The sequence below is a fragment of the Centruroides vittatus genome, unplaced genomic scaffold, assembly GCF_030686945.1.
Source record: "Centruroides vittatus isolate TY-2023 unplaced genomic scaffold, ASM3068694v2 contig_1450, whole genome shotgun sequence".
NCBI lineage: Eukaryota > Metazoa > Arthropoda > Arachnida > Scorpiones > Buthidae > Centruroides > Centruroides vittatus.
In genome coordinates, this window is record NW_027120902.1 from 325,192 (window position 1) to 344,598 (window position 19,407).

Genomic DNA, 19,407 nt, shown 5'->3' on the forward strand with positions numbered 1-19,407 from the left:
TTTAAACCTTTTTTTTGTTTATTAATTATTTAAATAATAATTTTAAAATTAAATTTAAAATTTTAATAATAAAAAGTTCTACAACTTTCAAAATTTTATATTTCTAAAACATTTTTTTGTTACGTTATAGTCGACTTATATATAACAATTGAGAATAATGGATAAAAGCTAAAACAACTAATAAAATTAACTTCTAATAAAAATTACATTGTATGAGTTAATTAAAATTTTAATGAATAATTATTAAAGTTAATTATATTTCAAGAAAAGGTATAATTATATTTTGAAGGTTTCTTAGAAACTTGATCTAAAATTTGAAATTCTGAAACGTTAGATTATCGGGTTTTTTTTAATGCTTAATTGTTTTGAAAAGTAAACGTAAATTAAGATTTAAAAATTATATTTTCATTTTAAATTGCCTTCGTTCATTATTAATTTAATAATCCAACATTTGTGATTATTTATTTACCTCCTTATCTCATAAGAAGAAAAAAAATACTAAAACAATTTTTTCCTTTATGATCTTTTAGTAAATGATCACATTAAAAATTAAATATATATATATTTAATTTTTATATATTATTATATATATATATATATATATATATATATATAATTTTATATATATATATATATATATATAATTTTCTCATTATTCTATTATAAAATATTCATTAGAATTAAATTTATAAAATATCGCTATTATTTTAATTTTTAATAGCAGATATGACTTTAGAATTTATTTTATTCAATAAAATTCAGTATATTTAAACTTCAATAATTGACTAAAATTACTGATAAAAAGAGGTGAACATTAATATACGTCAAAATTTCATATATAGGCTATTAATATGAGTGAATATGGGGGTTCGTAGAGGGGGACAAACGAGGCTCGTGCCTTCCCCTATGATCGAATAAAAAAACTTTATAGCTTATAATAGTAAAAGACTAAAACTGATTGAGAAATGTAACCTTACACCCTCGACCATGGGACACTTTGTCTGTCTTTTTTGTATTGATGCAATAATGTATTTTATAATCTACTTGTGAATAATCCCCAAAAGAATTATTTTATTATTGATGTAATTAAGTCTCCAAGCTTTGCCCTCATGGAAAATTCTCCGTGGATGCCCATGATGACGATATAACAGAATTCTTTCACTAAGAGGATCCAGGTTCGATTTCTAAACAGAATCGAGTTTTTCTTTTTTATTTAATCTGCTGGTAATCTCAGCTTACTGAGCAGATCAATTGAAGATTACTAAATAGATTTTTTGATAGGATGTTCGTGAGAAAGTAAGATAAATTATATAATAAACTGTAAATCAAGCATATTGACATCTACTTAAATTTAATGATGTACAATACAGCACATTGGCAGATATTCGTAAATATAATAGGGCTTCCATAAAATTAGAATAATAATAAAAAAGTTTTAAGTTTGAATTTCAAATCAAGTATAAGAAAAAAGAATACGCACTAAGATAATCAAGGTCAGAGTATAATATATCATCATTATCGGTGAGGAAACAAAGAGAGGAAACAACATTAAATTCAATAATGTGAGATCTATTAACATAAATATTTTATTACTTCACATATGAATTTCTGCAGTTTTTCGTAAAGTTTGTTCTTGCCAGGATTAAATACAGTAACAAAAAGCTTTATTATCTATTCTATTATAATTTTCTGTAAAGATTTTTTGATCCAAGATAAAAGTAAACGATTTTAAGATAAATTTTTAATGTATTACTATTCTTTATACTTTATTAATTTTTGTTTGCTATTCAAAATGAAATGAGATCGTGACGAAAAAATAAACTATTAAAATTTAAAAATTAATTCAAATTCAAATTATAAAATAAAATATACGCCAGTGTTCTAAAGTATTGCACGCCTGATGCAAAATGCATATTTTTTTTTTTTTTGCTAAATTTACATTTGTTTTTGTTGTTTTTTTTTTCATTTCAAATTTAGAAAAAGTAAATTCTATTCTAGAAAAGGTAAAATGATTTTCAGAAAAGATAAATTTACTTTTTCTGAAAGTGAATTTATTTTCAAATAGAGTTAACATTAATTTTAATCAAAGCTAAATTTTTGAACGATAATTAGTTAACGTCTGGTTAGGCTTGCAATTGAATTAATGCTATATTAAATTGTTGTGAATAAATCTGCAATTATCAGATAAAAATTAACTGTAGTATGTAGTGGCTATGTGCTGTACTGTACGTGTACAGTACTGTGACATACCGAAAGTAGAGAAACAAATTAACGTTGCACAAAATTTTACTATATTTAATTACAACGAAACTTAATTCCGAGGAATAACATCATCCATTTTCACAGTTGCAGGAAAATGTCTTTGTACACGATTAAATGAATGCAAACATATATGAGTTTGATTGCGTTCATTTCAAATATGGTTGCAATTACTCGTACTGTCTTCAAATGCGTAAAGATTAGAAATTAGACAAATAGTTTTTTCTTCATTTAATAGAAAAGTATTATATTATAAATATTTGTAATAAATTTTCAATTTTCGTGACTATCCACGTATTGTTCTTATTATTTTATGTTGTTGTTATAGTTTCATGTCATATAATGTGAATGAATGTAACTTGTCAAATTTGAGAAACACAATCAATGCATCAAAATGTTCGATAAGATATATTATTAGTAACAAACCATTAAGTTACTCCTCTTATAAAAACTAACAAAATACAGTGGAATCTCGATCTATCGTTTCTGCATCTATCGGTTGTTTTCTCCAGTCCCAAATAAAGACTCATATATATATTATATATATATATATATATATATATATATGTGAGTCCTTATTTAAGACTGGGAATGATGCGAGAATGAAGAATACGGGAAAAAATTAACATTATATATGTATTCTTCATTCCCGCATCATTCGTTTTCCCGCAATGTTCGTTCTGTATTTTAAATAAAAGCAAAATGTTATCCCGTGTCAATCGTTTTACTCACAATACAGGGCGTTAAATTGAAACACTGATTTTCGTGTACTAAAAATAAAAGCACGTCAAATTTAACAGTTAAAACCTTTGACTACAACTAACCAGTTTTTATTGCGATTTTTGGCTACCTTTTGTTTACAGCTGATGCAAAATGCATATTTTTGCTAAATTTACATTTGTTTTTTTTTTTCATTTCAAATTTAGAAAAAGTAAATTCTATTGTAGAAAAGGTAAAGTAATTTTCAGAAAAGATAAATTTACTTTTTCTGAAAGTGAATTTATTTTCAAATAGAGTTAACATTAATTTTAATCAAAGCTAAATTTTTGACTGTAATTTTTGACAAAATACTGTAATTTATTGAATACATTTTCTCTTAAAGCCTGTCAACATATAAAAATTAGCAGGTTTGCTCAGAGTTGCCACCTGTACGATAATTATCGTATTTGTACGGTTATTTCGGGTGCCGTACGTTGTACAATAATATTTGTACGATAATTTCATAAATTTGCCTTACTCCGAAAACAACCGTTAATTATTGAAAAGAAAACCAATTCGCAGTCATTATTTTTATACTTATCGCCGCCAGAGAGCTGCTAAATTTTTGGAAGTTTTTAGATTTGCTACTGCCTTATATTCTCGATTAAAAGGCGAACTTTTGTCATACTTTTCGAGACCGCCAACTGCTTTTAGACCTACTGAAAAATGCTCAAATTAGTGCGAAAAGAAAATTTGTGCAAATAAATGTTCTGTTGAAATGCAACCATCCTTCTACCTGTACAAAATGTAATAAAATGTATGGTTAATGTAGTACCGATAGAGTTGTAGAGGTTTTTTCATCTAGTCAACTGTCTAGAACTGAAACTTTTTGGCATAGGGAGTTGCGACTACTCGAGGAGTGGACTAAAAATTTTAGACTGTCACAAAAATGTGGAAAAACTAAGATAAAACTTTGGAAAAACTTATACATATGAATTATGTACGGTATATAAAAGAATGTATTACATATTTGTTAATAATAATTTGCTAATGTTTGATATGTTGAAATTGTATGAAAAAACGTAAATTTTAATTTATGCCCATTCAGAGGTTTGTTTTGCATCATATATTTTAAGGGAGAGTCGTGAAAACTTTATTGTTAAATAGGGTTTAAAATTTTTTTGTTGTTGTAAGAAGGGATCGCAGATAAAAAGTTTGAAATTCTGACAGAGCGAACCTTGTTAATATTTCTACGGATAAAGGACGTAAGTATAAAGGATCGAGATGGATTTACGATAATTTTAAGTGAAATAGGGTAATTTCAAGGGGCGGATCGATGATTTTGTCCGGTAAGGTTGGCAACCTGCGTTGTCTTGAGGTGGGGAAAATCGTGTCTGGAAAAGTGAGAAAAGTCACAACCTTTTTCCGTAAGAGAATCAACACATCGTAAGTGACAAAAATTTATATTTGTAACATTTTCGACAATTCTACGGTATCATCTTCAAGTGCAAGAAAAGAGTCAATACATTAAGTATTCTTACCAAAAAAGAAAATAGAACAAATTTTAGTATTCTTAACAAGTTTTTAAAATGTAGAATAAACGAACGTCCGTGCACATGCTCCATATCGTTTAGTATTGCAGAAAACCATCACTGGAAAATATACGTTTCATACGAGATAATAGCGAGGTTGAGGCCGAAGTTTTAAACGCGAAAACGTGTACGTCGGCGTTCAGCGCCGCTTTCCTGCAAGCCTAGAAGTTTGGCAATGGCGTTTGGAATATCGAGCATGATTCCACTGACTTTCCAAACACCATTGTCAAACTTCTAGACTTACAGGAAAGCGACGCTGAACGTCCGACGTACACGTTTTCGCGTTTAAAACTTCGGCTTCAACCTCGCTAATAAAAACATCGACGTCAAAAATTTCTCGTGTCAATATTTTTTTCCCCAAGTCCCATTAAAAGATCGAGAATCCACTTGTAAGTGTAAAAAGGATAAAAGTTACATGATAAAAGTCTGTAAATTTTAGTAATTCTTCACTTACTACTGTATAAAAAAAAATTCTTTTTACACTCATTGAAGTTGCATAAGATTGCCGTAGAATATGTCTATTACATTTAATTTTTATAGTAAGCTTATTCGATCGATTTTGAAATCCAGAAACAAACAGCGACATATTCAAATTAATTTTTAAATCTCTTGAAAAGTCTTGCTTATTTTTGTTTTCTTGGAGTGTTTCATACAACCAAATAGTTGATAAGTTTTAAACTTCCAATTTGTTGTAATAGACAAAACATTTGCCTCTGACTTATTTCTCTTACGTGTTTCTTGAAGCGGTTAAGGCGCTGGCCTACTGCTCTGGGAAACCCGGAAACAAATCCTGACGTGTCGAAAAATCCCAGGAACTTTTCGGGGGTGAACCGTCCCGAGTATGTCGGGCTCAGTTCCTTATCACATGACCTATCCATTGTGGGCCTGGCCAAACCCACGAGGGGCTTGATTAGAAGGCCCTTTTAGTGCCACAAGAAGGAAAGAGTAAAAATATATATATTTATTCAATAATACATTATTATATACATAGGTATTACAGTGACAATGTTCATGCTCTCTGATGCGACAAACGCACCTAACGGAATTTAGGCCTAGAAGTAAAAAAAAAAAAAAAAACAGTATTATGTGCGCCTAACGGAAAATAGGAGCGAAAACGAAAAAACACAAGAACAAAGCAATTGCCATCGATTGCTTTGTTCTTGAATCGTCTCTCCGTATTCGGCTAGTGCAAGGGTCGTGTTACCCGTGGCTTGCAGGTACGAGGATAACTTCTTTTGTGGCGGCAAGTGCAAAGTTCATCTGTCCGCGTCCGTCAGGTACTGTGTAAGAGTCGTCTCTTCTATGCCTAACAGGTACAGGGATCGCTTCTTTCCTTTCGGCTCCGCTTCAATTCTATCGCGATACGAAAAAGTCACACTATGTTCTAGTTATAAAAAACGTATAATTTATTGAAATCAAATTTGTTTCAAAATTCAACAACGAAACTCATTTAGGCGTATTTGCATTTATCGTTACGAAACTTCGGCGCTCTCTGAAAAACATTGTCATATTCACTTATTTCTCGTAGTAAATTGCATCTATATTCTTACATAGAAAATATTTAAACATTATAAAAAGTGCCATTAGTCATTTCTATCATCGAGCGATATAAAAAATGGCTGAACAAGCTACTTTTGTAATCATTAAATTAAGATTATTAAGGCATTAACGAAAGATATTATTACTTTTTTTAATAACATATTTATTGTCTACATGTAATTACGTCATTATTGTTTGGCACAGTTTTTAAATAAAAGATTTACGCTATAGAAATGTTTCGAAAATATTTTCATTATTTCCATCTTAATATAAAATAATGTTTCTTGCTAGCAATATAATACTTGTTTGGCTGGATATTTGGAGCGTTAGATTTTTTATTTTGGAGTCTTTCTGCCCTATGGGCACTAAGAGACCTTTTTAATTCTCATTGTGGGTTTAGCAAGCCCACAATGGGAGCGGCCGAGTGCGCAAATGACAACATATCTGGGACAGATCTTTCATGAAAAATTCCTGGGTTGATCGCCCGAATTCGATCCTAAGTTCTTAGAACGGTAGGCAGACACCTTAACTTGTCCCGTCCATCCAGTCTTCAAAAGAGCGCTAGGCTTTTTTTTTTTTTTTTTTTTTTTTTTAACTCTTTTCGCCCTATGGGCACTAAGAGGGCCGGTTAAAGTTTACCTAGGGAACCCCAATGGCTGCGCTTCCGGTCGCCGTTTTGTTTGCTGTACTACGCACGCGTACTACGTTCAAAAAATTATGCAAATTAGTTAGTATGTATAATTTTTTGAAAAAATAATAATTACATTAGTAAAAAATAAATGTTTTAAGATTATTTTGCAAGTTCAGCTAGCTATGAAATATAAAACAAACTGTTACTCACGTGTTTGACGCTCTGTCATACATTTCCTTTCCGTTTCTTCTCGCTTTTCCTTGATTTGCGATCCCTATCGCTGATGTTTCTCTTTTTACTTGATATTTTTACACGTTTTTTAGTTTTACCACACGAATGTGCCTTACTTTTTTTCCCCTTCTTACACTCGTCGCTTTGTGTAGCAGCTGGAACGGACTCCGGTTCTTTTCATTTCGGCTCGATTCCGGACCCTTCTCTGCACACACCTCCTACAACCCACCTCGTCCCCTTCAATTTTCTACCTTTCTCGTATTTTCTCTTTGCAATTGCTGTTTCGTCTATTTCCACAACTTCATTTATCCCGCCAATCTTAAAAGTACATAGGTTATTAATGGAAACCATCATAACAAAACGTAAAAAGTTTGCCCAGTCGACTGGTGTTTTTTTGGAGATTCCCGAAGCTCCAGCAGCAACAGTTAGCGAACACTCTAAACACAGTAGGTGCCAGATAAATGACAAAATACTCTCCCACGACAAACGACCACATTTCCCTTTAAAGGTTCCTTGGAAAGCTGAATAATTCGTCTTGCAAACATTACATCGCATCGATACAGAGTTTTTATCTGCTCTATACATTAATTTACGACGTTTCCCACATTTGTCGCATACCTCTTCTACATGTTGCAAATTCGAGAATATTGCAAATTTCACAACACTAGGTATTTTCTTATCTATTGCCAAATCATCGAAACCAGAGTACATTAATCTAAAGAAACGACCGGAGGAGCAATTAATCCAAAAATTTTCAGAATTAATGTATGCAGTTTCCATTTTGTCACCAAAAAAAAAAAAAAAAACTTCTTACAACAATTACGAATACGATAGAATTATTAAATTTGCTGCACGTTGCATCACGAAAAGTAGACGGAATAAAAACTTACCTATTTACTATTAAAAATAGCAGAAAGTAGCATTTTCTCTTCAAAATTGTTTAACTGGTGAAAAAAAAACCACTCGCAGCAGTCGAGCCGTCACGAAAAACAAAAAATTTGCATACGATAACGTTATTTAAAAATTGCGCCACCTACACCGAATTTCTAACATCACCTGCCGTCGAGATTACCGGAAGCGCGGCCATTGGGGTTCCCTAGGTAAACTTTAACCAGAGGGCCTTTTTTAGCGAGCCCATTATGAATTCGGCCAGACCCACAATGGGACGGCCGAGTAGTGAGGGACGTTACCTGACATATCCGGACAAACCGCCCCCGAAAAATTTCTGGGGTTTTTCGTCACGTTCGGATCGATCCCAGGTCCCCAGAGCGGTAGGCTGCCACCTTGACTGCTTGGCCATCCTGCCGTCAAAGAGCGTTATTCTAGTGTCTCCATGAAGTGGACTCAGAAATTATCAAAAGATAGAAATTTTTATGGATCCGGATATATTGGGCTTTCGCAATCAGCTGGTCTATTATATAGAACCGATCGAGCTCTTTACGAACCTTTATGTAAGCCCATCATTGGTTGGGCCAGGCCTACCTACTCCTGAACATTGGAACAGCCGCTTCGGCCATTCAGCCGTGTATTTGTTTCTATTAGTTAATTTTTAATATCTTAAATTGCATTATGATTTTTATATTATTATCTAGAACGAGAAATTATAGTATGATACAACGTAATCAATATTTATCTTTATCAACATTCCACTTTCAGAGAAAAAAACATTGTTTTTGGTAAAATAATGAAATATAAATATAACTCAAATCACTAACTAATTAAATTATTATTTATTTTTAAATAAAACGAAATAAAAGTTTATAAATAACATTACAATTTTTAAATTTTAAATTAAATTATTTTTTAAATATAACAAGTCGCGCATTGATATATTCCATGTGATAATTTTTTAAACATATTTTAATTTCGTACTTACTTATGAATATTTTTAAAGTTTAATATTACAAAAATGAACAAAAAATTAAAACTTAACTAATATTTTTAAACTTTTACAAGTTTAATCGTCTTTTATATAATTTTCTTTTTTAATGCGGAATGATACAGACAACCGCGACGTGACTAGAGCAGAAATGCAATGGAGGTCGCAAATTTGAAGTGTTTGTCATTTGGTTTTTTTATCGGAGCAGTCGTAATTTAATTATTAATATATTTATCACGATCACATTATAATTATAATTAAAGTAAGTTATAAAATGTTTTATAACGCTAATTGCAACCTGAAGTAACTGCATCCAGCTTTCCATATTTACTTAAAATAGTGATTCTATTAAGCCTAAAGTTAGATTTTGGTAAGATATGAATTTTTATTATGATTTTATGATGATCATAACGCATATTACATACTTCTTTGCATAAATATTATTATTATATAGAATTAAATAGATACATCAACGCCTAAATCTTATCTGAGTGCTAAGTTAAAATCAGTGCAAGAATAAATGCAATTAAATAGCAATAATTGCATGCAGAGTTATAAATTGAGAAACATTTGAGTAAAACTTCAAAAATTTTCAACCCTGAATTATATTAAAAAAAATAAGTAATACAAAACACAGTAAGCCCATATAAACATTATGTTAACTATCATAATTAGTTAGAGATTTATAACAAGTTTAAAAGGCCCACCGGTGGCCGATCGGTTCTGTTCCCTGAACACTAGGAGTTCAGTCGTGGGTTTGCGCCTGGCCGGGTGGAGTTTTCTGGGTTTTCTTCATGTTCGTAATGCCTAAATAGGGACCAGTTACCCTTAAAAAAGACCTCTCGGAAGGCACTCTCTCTAGGCAGATCGCCTGAGTATTGCATTGCCATAACTTAATAATGAGGTAATAATGATACAAACAAACAAGTTTAATTTAATTATTACCTTTTTAAAGGTATTCTATAGTTATACATTATATAATCATGTCAAGACAATTTATATATCATTAAAGATTTTATAAAGACATTTAAATGACCTATTTGGGGATTATATAGATTACTCCCTATGGAATTTTGGGACTTTGAGTATATATTTGAACTCGGGACAGAGACGAGTTCAACGATACCCTACTTTTAGACCGGAGACCAAAAATAAGAAAGTTATCGTATTAATGATTTCTTGTCTTTCACAATGCATTCTATGCCATTTTAGAGTTTTCCACTAGATGGCATTTGACTGTTTGTGCTTCCGACAGACTCCTCCTGGATGGGAGCCGTCGACAGGCCGCCCAGTGTTTAACATCACTAGTTATTGATTCACGGTAGTTCTTGAACAAAAGAGAAAAAAAGGAAACATATACTGAAACTACAAGCAGCGCCACCTAGCGGAAAACTCTAAAATGGCATAGAATGCAATGTGAAAGGCAAGAAATCTTTAATATGATAACATTCTTATTTTTGGTCTCCAGTCCAAAAGTAGGGTATCGTTGAACTCGTCTCAGTCCTCTGAGTTCAAATATATACTCAGTCGCAAAATTCCATAGGGAGTAATCTATAGTACAGACATCAGCTTTGTACCTTTTATATGTCAATTGAATAATTTGTTTATTTAAATTAAAAGGGGGAAAAGTTTGAAGTTAAAATTATAACAATATTTAAATACAATGAATATAAAAACTAGAGATTAATTACATTAATTGAAAAGTAGTAAATATTGTTTGTTAATATATCTTGCAAAAATTCACTAATAGTTGGTTTCATGTGCTTATAGCATTTTATACATGAAAGCTATTTTGTAATATGAAGCTAGCGTATTATGGTATAAGTTGTGATTTGCTTGTTAAAAATTAACAAATACAGGCATACTTTACTAATTTAATATGAGAGATTATATTCTGGACCACTGCCATAAAGCAAATTGCAGCTTTTTTCCCACTTATTATAAAAGTCTAAAAATATACATACACTATCATTTATTTGGTGCATAATAGCAGTAGGTGTAAAAAATGTAAAAATAATAAATAGAAAATCTCCAAACACCCACTTAATCTTAAGGCAAGTGCCAAAGGTATTAACATGAATATAATTGAAGAGTTTTCTAAAGCCAGGTACCTTAAAGTTAGGCATGTCTGTAATAATGTACTTTCAGCATTAGTGGACATAATAGAATATATGCATGCAGGCATTGAATCTTGATGAGTCGAAAAATCCCCAGGAATTTTTCGGGAATGGTCCGTCCGGATATGTCAGACCTTGTCCCTCACTATCCGGCCACCTCATTGTGGGCCTGGCTGAACCCATAAGGAATTGCTAAAAAGAGGCCCTCTTAGTGCCCACAGAGCGGAAAGAGTTGTTAAAAAAATATTAAAAAAAACCCAACAAGAGACACTTTCCTTACCTTTTCCAGCAAACAAACAATTTTATTAAACACAAACATTTTCAATGCCATTTAGGGGTCTGCTTCCAGTTTCCAAGCAATAAACCAAGAGTTCCAAACTACAAAATTCTATCATTTAGAATAAAATATTCATTCTAAATGATATAACATTGCAGTTTGGAACATTTGGTTTATTGTTCAACCAACTCTTCAAAATCTGAAGCAGGCCCCTAAATGAGACAGAAAATGTTTATTATAACACTGTTTGCTGGAATAAGTAAGGAAGGTATTAGTTATAAGAAATTTTGAGCTTTTGAGGAGTCTTTCCAGCACACCTCTTTTGGATGTCTGTCACATATGATGTCATTTCAAAGTTTAGAGTCTTATGTTACATTTTTGAAGTGTTTGTTACTTTAAAGTATGTTACCTGAAAACAAAGTGCTTACACGTGCTAAGAATATTGCTCTGCATAATAAAGGATGTTCTATTGCTAAATTGCATGAAATGTGGATGTCATAAACTGACAGTTAGCAAGTGCATGATGTCATTTGTCTATGAAAGAAAAGATGAGAGATAAGTGACCACAGTATGGCCCCTGTTTAGGTTATCATCATTTTTAAAGCTGCTAAAAAGGCCTCTGCCATCAGCTTTAAGGAGACAAACTGCTTTCCATCACCATGTGAATACTTTTAATTTGTTCACCCATGTCACCCACTGCCATCATATGAACAATGTGCTCCAATCAACTGTTTGTTTCATCATTAAAGTATCATTTATTTGCTGGATTTTGGTGTATATTCTCAAGCAATTTAACTGTAGTTAAATATGAATGTAATATGATTATGATACTTTAAACAAATCAAACAAAATGAATTAATGAAAAAATGTATTTATAGGTAAAAATTAATGCGTATTTTTTATTTATTTATCACAGAAAAATAATATCTAATATTGCATTTTTACTGGACACACATCCTTGGTGTTCTAAATTAAACTTAGCAACATTTTGATTTCAAATGACTTTTTTTTGACAGTTTCACACTATTTAATAAAGTGTTTTTCTAGCAGTAATTACCATTCTATACAATTTCTCAATCAACTACAACCAGCATGTATAATTACATTAAATAGTAAAGCATGATTAATTTTATGCCCTATTACATTTAGTTATACTAACAAGGAGTCAGACGTTCATGTCTCCAATTTGAATGAAATTTGAGCATGTAGCCCTAAATGCAAACAGCTCCTTGGCCAAATAATAGACCCAGTTAAAGTGTTTCCGAAAAATGGGCTTTTGAAAATTGAGTTTTAGCTTGTCTTTGAAAGTTTCACATCTCCTCAGAATGGCAACAGCAAAGTGAATAAGACGCTAGGCACTGGAGCTACACGAGATAGGTTCAAACCTTTGCAATTTTAGGTTTTTTTAAATGTGTAACAAAATTATTATTTTACTGTATCATTAGCATTATTATTCTTCATGTTTAAAGCTTATAAAACAAGAGATTAAAAAATTGTGACATCATTTCCTCTTTAGCAAAAAAGAAGTCTCTGTAGATTTAACTCTTATGTTGTTAAATAAAATTTTTAATTCTTTATGTTTATTTTCATATAGTTTTGCTTGTGGTTACATACTAAGTTACCACAAACAAATATGCTTCAGACATTACTGCATGTAGACAAAAAAGACAGTTCTGATATGAAAATAGGGTAGAAGAGTTACAGCTGTTTTTTTTTTAATTGTTAAAGTTATGGACAATTTTCTCATACACTCACATTTGTTACACTTCAAATATAAAATACAACTGTATCTGAAAATAAATATGAAGAAATAAAAATTTTATTTAATGATATAAAAGTGTCAAATCTACAGAGACTTCTATTTTGCTAAACAAGAAATGACATCACAATTTTTTAATTTCTTGTTTTATAATCTTTAAACTTGAGGAATAATAATGGTAATACTAATGGTACAGTAAAATAATAAAATAATTTTGTTACACAGTAAAAAAAACCTAAAATTGCAAAAGTTTGAACCTATATTGTGTAGCTCCAGTGCCTAGTGTCTTATTCACTTTACTATTGCCATTCTGAGGAGATGTGAAACTTTCAAAGACGAACTAAAACTCAATTTTCAGAAGCCCATTTTTTAGAAACATTTGAGAAGTGGGTCCTATTATTTAGACAAAAAGTTATTTGTGTTCAGGACTTAGTGCTCACCAAGTTTCATTCAAATTGGAGACCTGAATGTCTGATCCTCTCCTTGTAATGTTAATTAGTAAATGATTAAACAACAAAACTTGGCTTGAAGGTACCTGCTTAGGTTGTCTGTTTTTTAATTAAATTTAGAAAAATTTGAATTATTCAATTAATCAATCTTAGAAAATTTTGTAAGAAAAGATTGATCTGGAATAGAACTTGTGGTGCTTTACTGGTTAAACAAACAGGATCATTACACAGAAAATTCTTCAATTAGTCAATGAGAATATCAATGTTCTATTGATTTTAAATTCAACTATAAGAATTTTTCGATCAAGAAGTTATTGTTTTATAATTTTCAATTTTACACCTGAAAAGTTTACCCCTCCAAAAAAACAATAATTTGTTGAATTTAAAAGCATAAAAGAAAGTTAAGTATTTTTAAGGAACATTCTCTTATTAAAATCTATAAAAAATAGTCAAAGAAACTAAAACAAGACTTACATTACAAGTAAATTCGAATTAATGTTCAAACAATATGAGGAGAATACTCTACAAAAGTGCTTAATAAATTGTTCAGTTAAGACCTCAAAAGGAATAAAAATTCAAGAGTAATTGTTTAAGAAAAGTCATGATAATAAGCTACAAATTTGTAATGTTTTCAGTAAGTAATTAAAACATTGGATAGTCATAAATATTTCTATATATTAGGTTAAAATAAATAAACAAAGCTTACTGGAATTATTTATCCGATAAATAACAACCTTTTTCTACGTTCCAGCAATATTCTATTTCGTAAAAACGTTTTCAACTGCCTTAAGCAGCCATCTTCAGTTAACCAATACAAAAGAACATAGAATTATAAAAATAAGCACGTGGAGTTCTAAACGTACGAAAATTAAATGAAATTCGAAGGCGCTCACGCACATCGTCGGTAACGCGCTTACACGCTAAAAACGACGTTTTTTTATGATGTTCCGTCTCTTTAACACAATGCTAGTTACTTTAGGTTATCCAGGAAAGATGCTCCACGTGCTTATTTTTATAATTCTATGTTCTTTTGTATTGGTTAACTGAAGATGGCTGCTTAAGGCAGTCGAAAACGTTTTTACGAAATAGAATATTTCTGGAACGTAGAAAAAGGTTGTTATTTATCGGATATATTAGGTTATCATTCAGTATGGATAATAGTAGCTTGTAATACTTTAAATAAACTTTTGAGGACTACAACTATGTTTCCTATTTTCCAATCATGACGAGCTTGCATGTGTTTATGATTGGTGGAATACAAAACAACAATAAATTTTTTAAAAGTTTGAATAAAGATCCAATACTAGCATTCAAATAATGAAACCAGCAGACAAGGAATAATTCTTAAATCTTTTGCTACTGACATGATTATATCAGTTTGTTAAATGTTAATACAAGTTAAAGAAATTTTTATACCTTAAGAAAAAATTGCAGACATCAAATCAATATAATGACAAAAATTTATCTTTTGAATGATTTATTTAATGTTGGAAATTTTGTTAGACTATGGTGTTAAACAAATGAAATTTCACACCTTGATTTTATTTTTACTTCTGTATAGAGATTAATTTTATACTGATTTAAGTTTTGCCATAATTTGATTTATAACATCAAATTAATAATTTTAAAAAAATTACAAAGAATAAAAATACTTAGTGTAAATGTTTTTTAGATAGAGTTTATTCTTGCCAGAGCCCATTGGCATTCTCTGAGGATTATAGGCCAATCCAGATAAGATTGACCATGGATTCAACAGAAATCTTTGCAAGATTTGGTTTCTTAACTTGTTCAGTATTTTAGGGGGCAACTCGCAATACTTAATAGGAATTTAAAGATGGGAAAAAATTAGCAAAATTTTAAAAATTAATTTTTTTCTCCTCTATAGAAGAGATAAAAAATTGTTTATATAATGTGAACTGTATTACTGATACAAGATTACAATGGACTTCAATTTTATAGCTGTTTGCTTTACAGCTCTTCACTTTTATGGCTGATATAAATTTTCTGTTATAAGTATATAAAATATCATTTTTGTTGGCAATCTGTAGTTTTTTTATAGTTAAAACTGCATTTCCAAGAATAATTTTAATTTATAAAAGATGTTCATTGTTATAAATTGAAAAACAAGACTACTAGCTTAATTGATTCCTAGAAGACTCATTATGATAGGTTTTATTATATTTACTGATGTATGCTTAGGACACATTGCCATGCAGGATAATCTATATACAGTGAAACCTCCATTAACAGACACTCCCGAAAAGTGGACACTTCTACTTAACAGACATTTTTACATTCTCCAGACTTCAAATAGGACATCTATTATATTCACCTCTAAATAACGGATGCCATTGTCCATAACCTACCTTACAAAAACACACCTTTAATATTCTAAAATAATTAATTACATATGAAATGTTTTAAAACTAAAAGAATTGATTCAAATACTCTTTCAGAGGACAAATTTTGTCCATAGGTGTTGAATAAAGACCGGCTTAAAATAGGAATAGAGAAGGAGGGCAGGCTGTAAAAAGCCAAACAATATTCTTTATCTGTTAGAGAAGTTTAATCTGGTTAAGTTGTTAATCACCATTTATTATCATACATATTAATGTTGTTAAACTTTTGTCTTATTAAGCATACGGTACCAAAAAACCATAAACTTTTCCAAAGTTATTCATTTATTTGACAAGAACCATAGCACAGCAGTAAAGAAAAAAAATGGTTCTAAGGTTAAGACGACAACACTTATTTGGTGAAAGTTTAAAGATTGTTATGAAGGCATTTTGCCAACCAGTTTAAAGTGTAGGAAGATATTCGGTTTTCTTGCATTTATGACGTAATTTATGATCTTAACAGCTTTCTGGTAGGTAAAGTAATTTTTTAATAACTCATTTATTGAAAAAGCAAAAGTTGGAAAAATTATACCTACTCAATAACTATAAAGCACTACATTGATTTTATTAGTCACTTAGATCATAAATGATGTTATAAATGCAAGAATACATTTCTTACCCCTTGAAGTGGCTAGCAAATCGCTTCATAACTTGACACTCAAACTCGTTGTCTAAACCGTTCTGTTCATAACAACAGTTTCATTGTTCTTTTTCATTACTTCTGCTCAGTCCATTTTTGATAAATTAATAATTAATCAATATTTACATTTTGTCATAATTTTTATGTTCTATTTAATTAAAATATCCTGGTAAATCTGTTTGCTATTTAGAATTCAATTAAAATGTTATTTTTACAGCTGAAAAGATAAATAATATACTGTATATACATTTTAATAATATATTCTATGTATACTTTTATGTATTTTCACATCTATAATGCAAATTTGATGTGTTCTTAATCCATCATATTCTTCACTTTATAATGATTAGGTTAAAATACAATATGGCTATTGGCATTGACCTCTGAATAGTGGTCACCTCTAAATAACAGACAAACTTCTTGGTCCTGATGGTGGCTGCTATTCAGAGGTTATACTGTTCAGTGAATGCTAAAAGATTTCTCTTGATGAGTAACTGAAAGAAACCTTTAAAAGTATTAGCATCTCTTTGGATGTGTCTGGTATAACTAAACAGAAACAAAATAACTTTGGAATTGAATGTTTCACAAAAGGTGGATCTTGGACCTTTTTTTTTTTTTTTGCTCATATAAATATCAGCTTTTAATTTCTACAAGGCATTATCCTGATCTCTTATGGAGATCAAAGTATATTCTTAGATATTATTCTTAGTTATTGTGTGTAATTTATAAATTTAAATTGGAATTATAAATAAAAATTTTTTAATGAAGGAAACTTACGTCAAAAATAAAATAAAAATCAGAAAAAAAAAACTATATTTTACTTTATTTTAAATAAGCATTTATTTGAAAATTTAAATTTTAAAATGATAAAAATATGAGTAATCTTAAATAATACCAAAACTAATTAAATATAAAATTAATTATCTAAATCACAAGTCCCAGAAACTCAACTGTTGATAACTTCTCATTCCAAAACTTTGTGTCATCCAAAGAAATACATGTAATCTAATTTTTATCTCTAACATAACACTAGGATCAAATAAGTTATTGTTATTCACTAGCAACACTTGTTAATAGCATAAATTCCACGTGTTAACAGAGAATATAACTTTTTCTAAGATGCCATTGCAAAATGCCATGACACTAATGTCGCTAACTTGAAAGTAATCACCGAATAGTCAATAGTTTTTTTTTTTAAATTAAAATTTAACTAGAAATAGAAATAGTCACTATCTTATGTAATTAGTACATGTGACACATATTTGCACATATAATATCTTTTCTAACATTTCATTAGCATTGTTGCTATCCATAAAACACTTCATTCTCAGTAAATTGACACCTTCTCAGTCCACTAGAGTTTGAATAACTCTTTTGTATGACTTTAAAACAGTGTAATGGAAAACAACTTTAATACAATTGCTCCAAAGTATTTACAATCATATCAATATATTAGTACCTTTGATGTCATTAATTTGGCACTCAATAATTTGGAATATTAGTAGTAATAATGCTTGTGAATTGTACATATTTAAGCAGTACATGTCAGGAAAATAAGTAGTATAAGTGCACAAATCAACATACTGGTAAATGTTAACTTTGTGCAATGTATTTGTAATATTTTCAGCTTTTTCAGTCTTAACAGTCATGCATTGTGTGCTAACAGCAAAACTGATTAAAAAGCATACATAAATTGTAAGCTTACAGCAGTGTGCAGTGACACAGTATAAAGCAATGTTTGTATTTTCAATGTCCAGATCACATAACATATTAAAGTTTGCAAAAATCAAAAATCATTTGGTAATCTCACATTTTCAATAATCAGCACTTCTCTAGTTCCACAGCTGCTGAATTTACAAACTTCTACTGTAATATCAAGTATATAAGGTTTTCAGGTTTATCAAAGGATTGATATGGTACAAATACAAATACAGTAGAATCTCATTTTAATGGATTGTGGAGCAACAGATTTTTTTCTCCAGGTCCTGCCAAATCAATGTAAATTTATCTCTTTTTAACAGATCTGTAACTTGTAATAATGGATTTATTTCTAGCTCCATCTTCAGTAAACATTGTATTTTTTTCAACATTGGATACTGAATTCAAAAAATACATTGCATGCTGTGTAAACTAAGTGCATAATCTTTAAGTTCTCATTGCTAATGTTGTAGCCACAGATTAGTGTCCTCCTGTAGTGCTTTGATTAGTGGAGGGAAACTATTAATACTTCTGGCTTAACACTTCCATACATGCATGTGTGTGCAAGAAAGGTGTGCCACACCTTTGTTGCAGATAGATGTTCGGGAATATTGCACCTTGAAATTGTGCTCACATAACAGTAACATTTTGTACTGGCAATGCCACCAAAAGAAGCCCAGAAACATCATACCATCACAGCATCAGCAAGGCAAACCAAGATGGACAAGTTTTTTAATTAGCATATCATGAAGTGCTAATGATCATTTATACTTTGTTGCTTTTTGGCTTATAATGTATACAGTTTGTTAGCTTTATGGCATAATGTATGATCTTGTAATATATGTGTTTATATAAAATAAAGGATAGAAATCTCAATAGACTGAATAATTTCAAGTACAGGTATTTTTTTATGTAGGGGTTTAAAAAATTAAAATTCTTTCGTGATAAATATTTTCCTGGGAGTGTGAGAAATCCGTTGTTCACAATATAACAGATTTTCGGAAACCACAATATAAAAATATACATAGATATAACTTATGATCCCTGTTCCATTAGGACACCATGTTACTACACTTGTGTCCAAAATTAAAGAAACATTCAGCACAATAAATTGAAATAGCTACTACCGTAGAGCATCGATTATCTGACCCTCGATCAACCATCACATCGGTTAACCAACCGCATTCTAGTCGGCAAATTCAAATGTCCGCTAGTGATGTGGCGCTACAATATTTGGCTAT

General features: G+C 30.3%; 1 protein-coding gene across 3 annotated transcripts in view; it reads left to right on the forward strand.

Moving 5' to 3' along the window:
* The window catches only part of ebi (transducin beta like ebi), an 81,930-nt gene that overhangs the window by 4,771 nt on the left and 57,752 nt on the right, over positions 1 to 19,407 (forward strand). The window contains exon 1 of one of the 3 annotated variants that reach the window (XM_067262364.1): positions 8,947 to 9,200. The exons of the other annotated variants lie outside the window; for them this stretch is intronic. The gene's annotated coding sequence lies outside the window, so the exon portion shown is untranslated. Of the gene's footprint in view, positions 1 to 8,946; positions 9,201 to 19,407 lie in introns of those variants that run through there. 3 annotated transcript variants of the gene reach the window in all.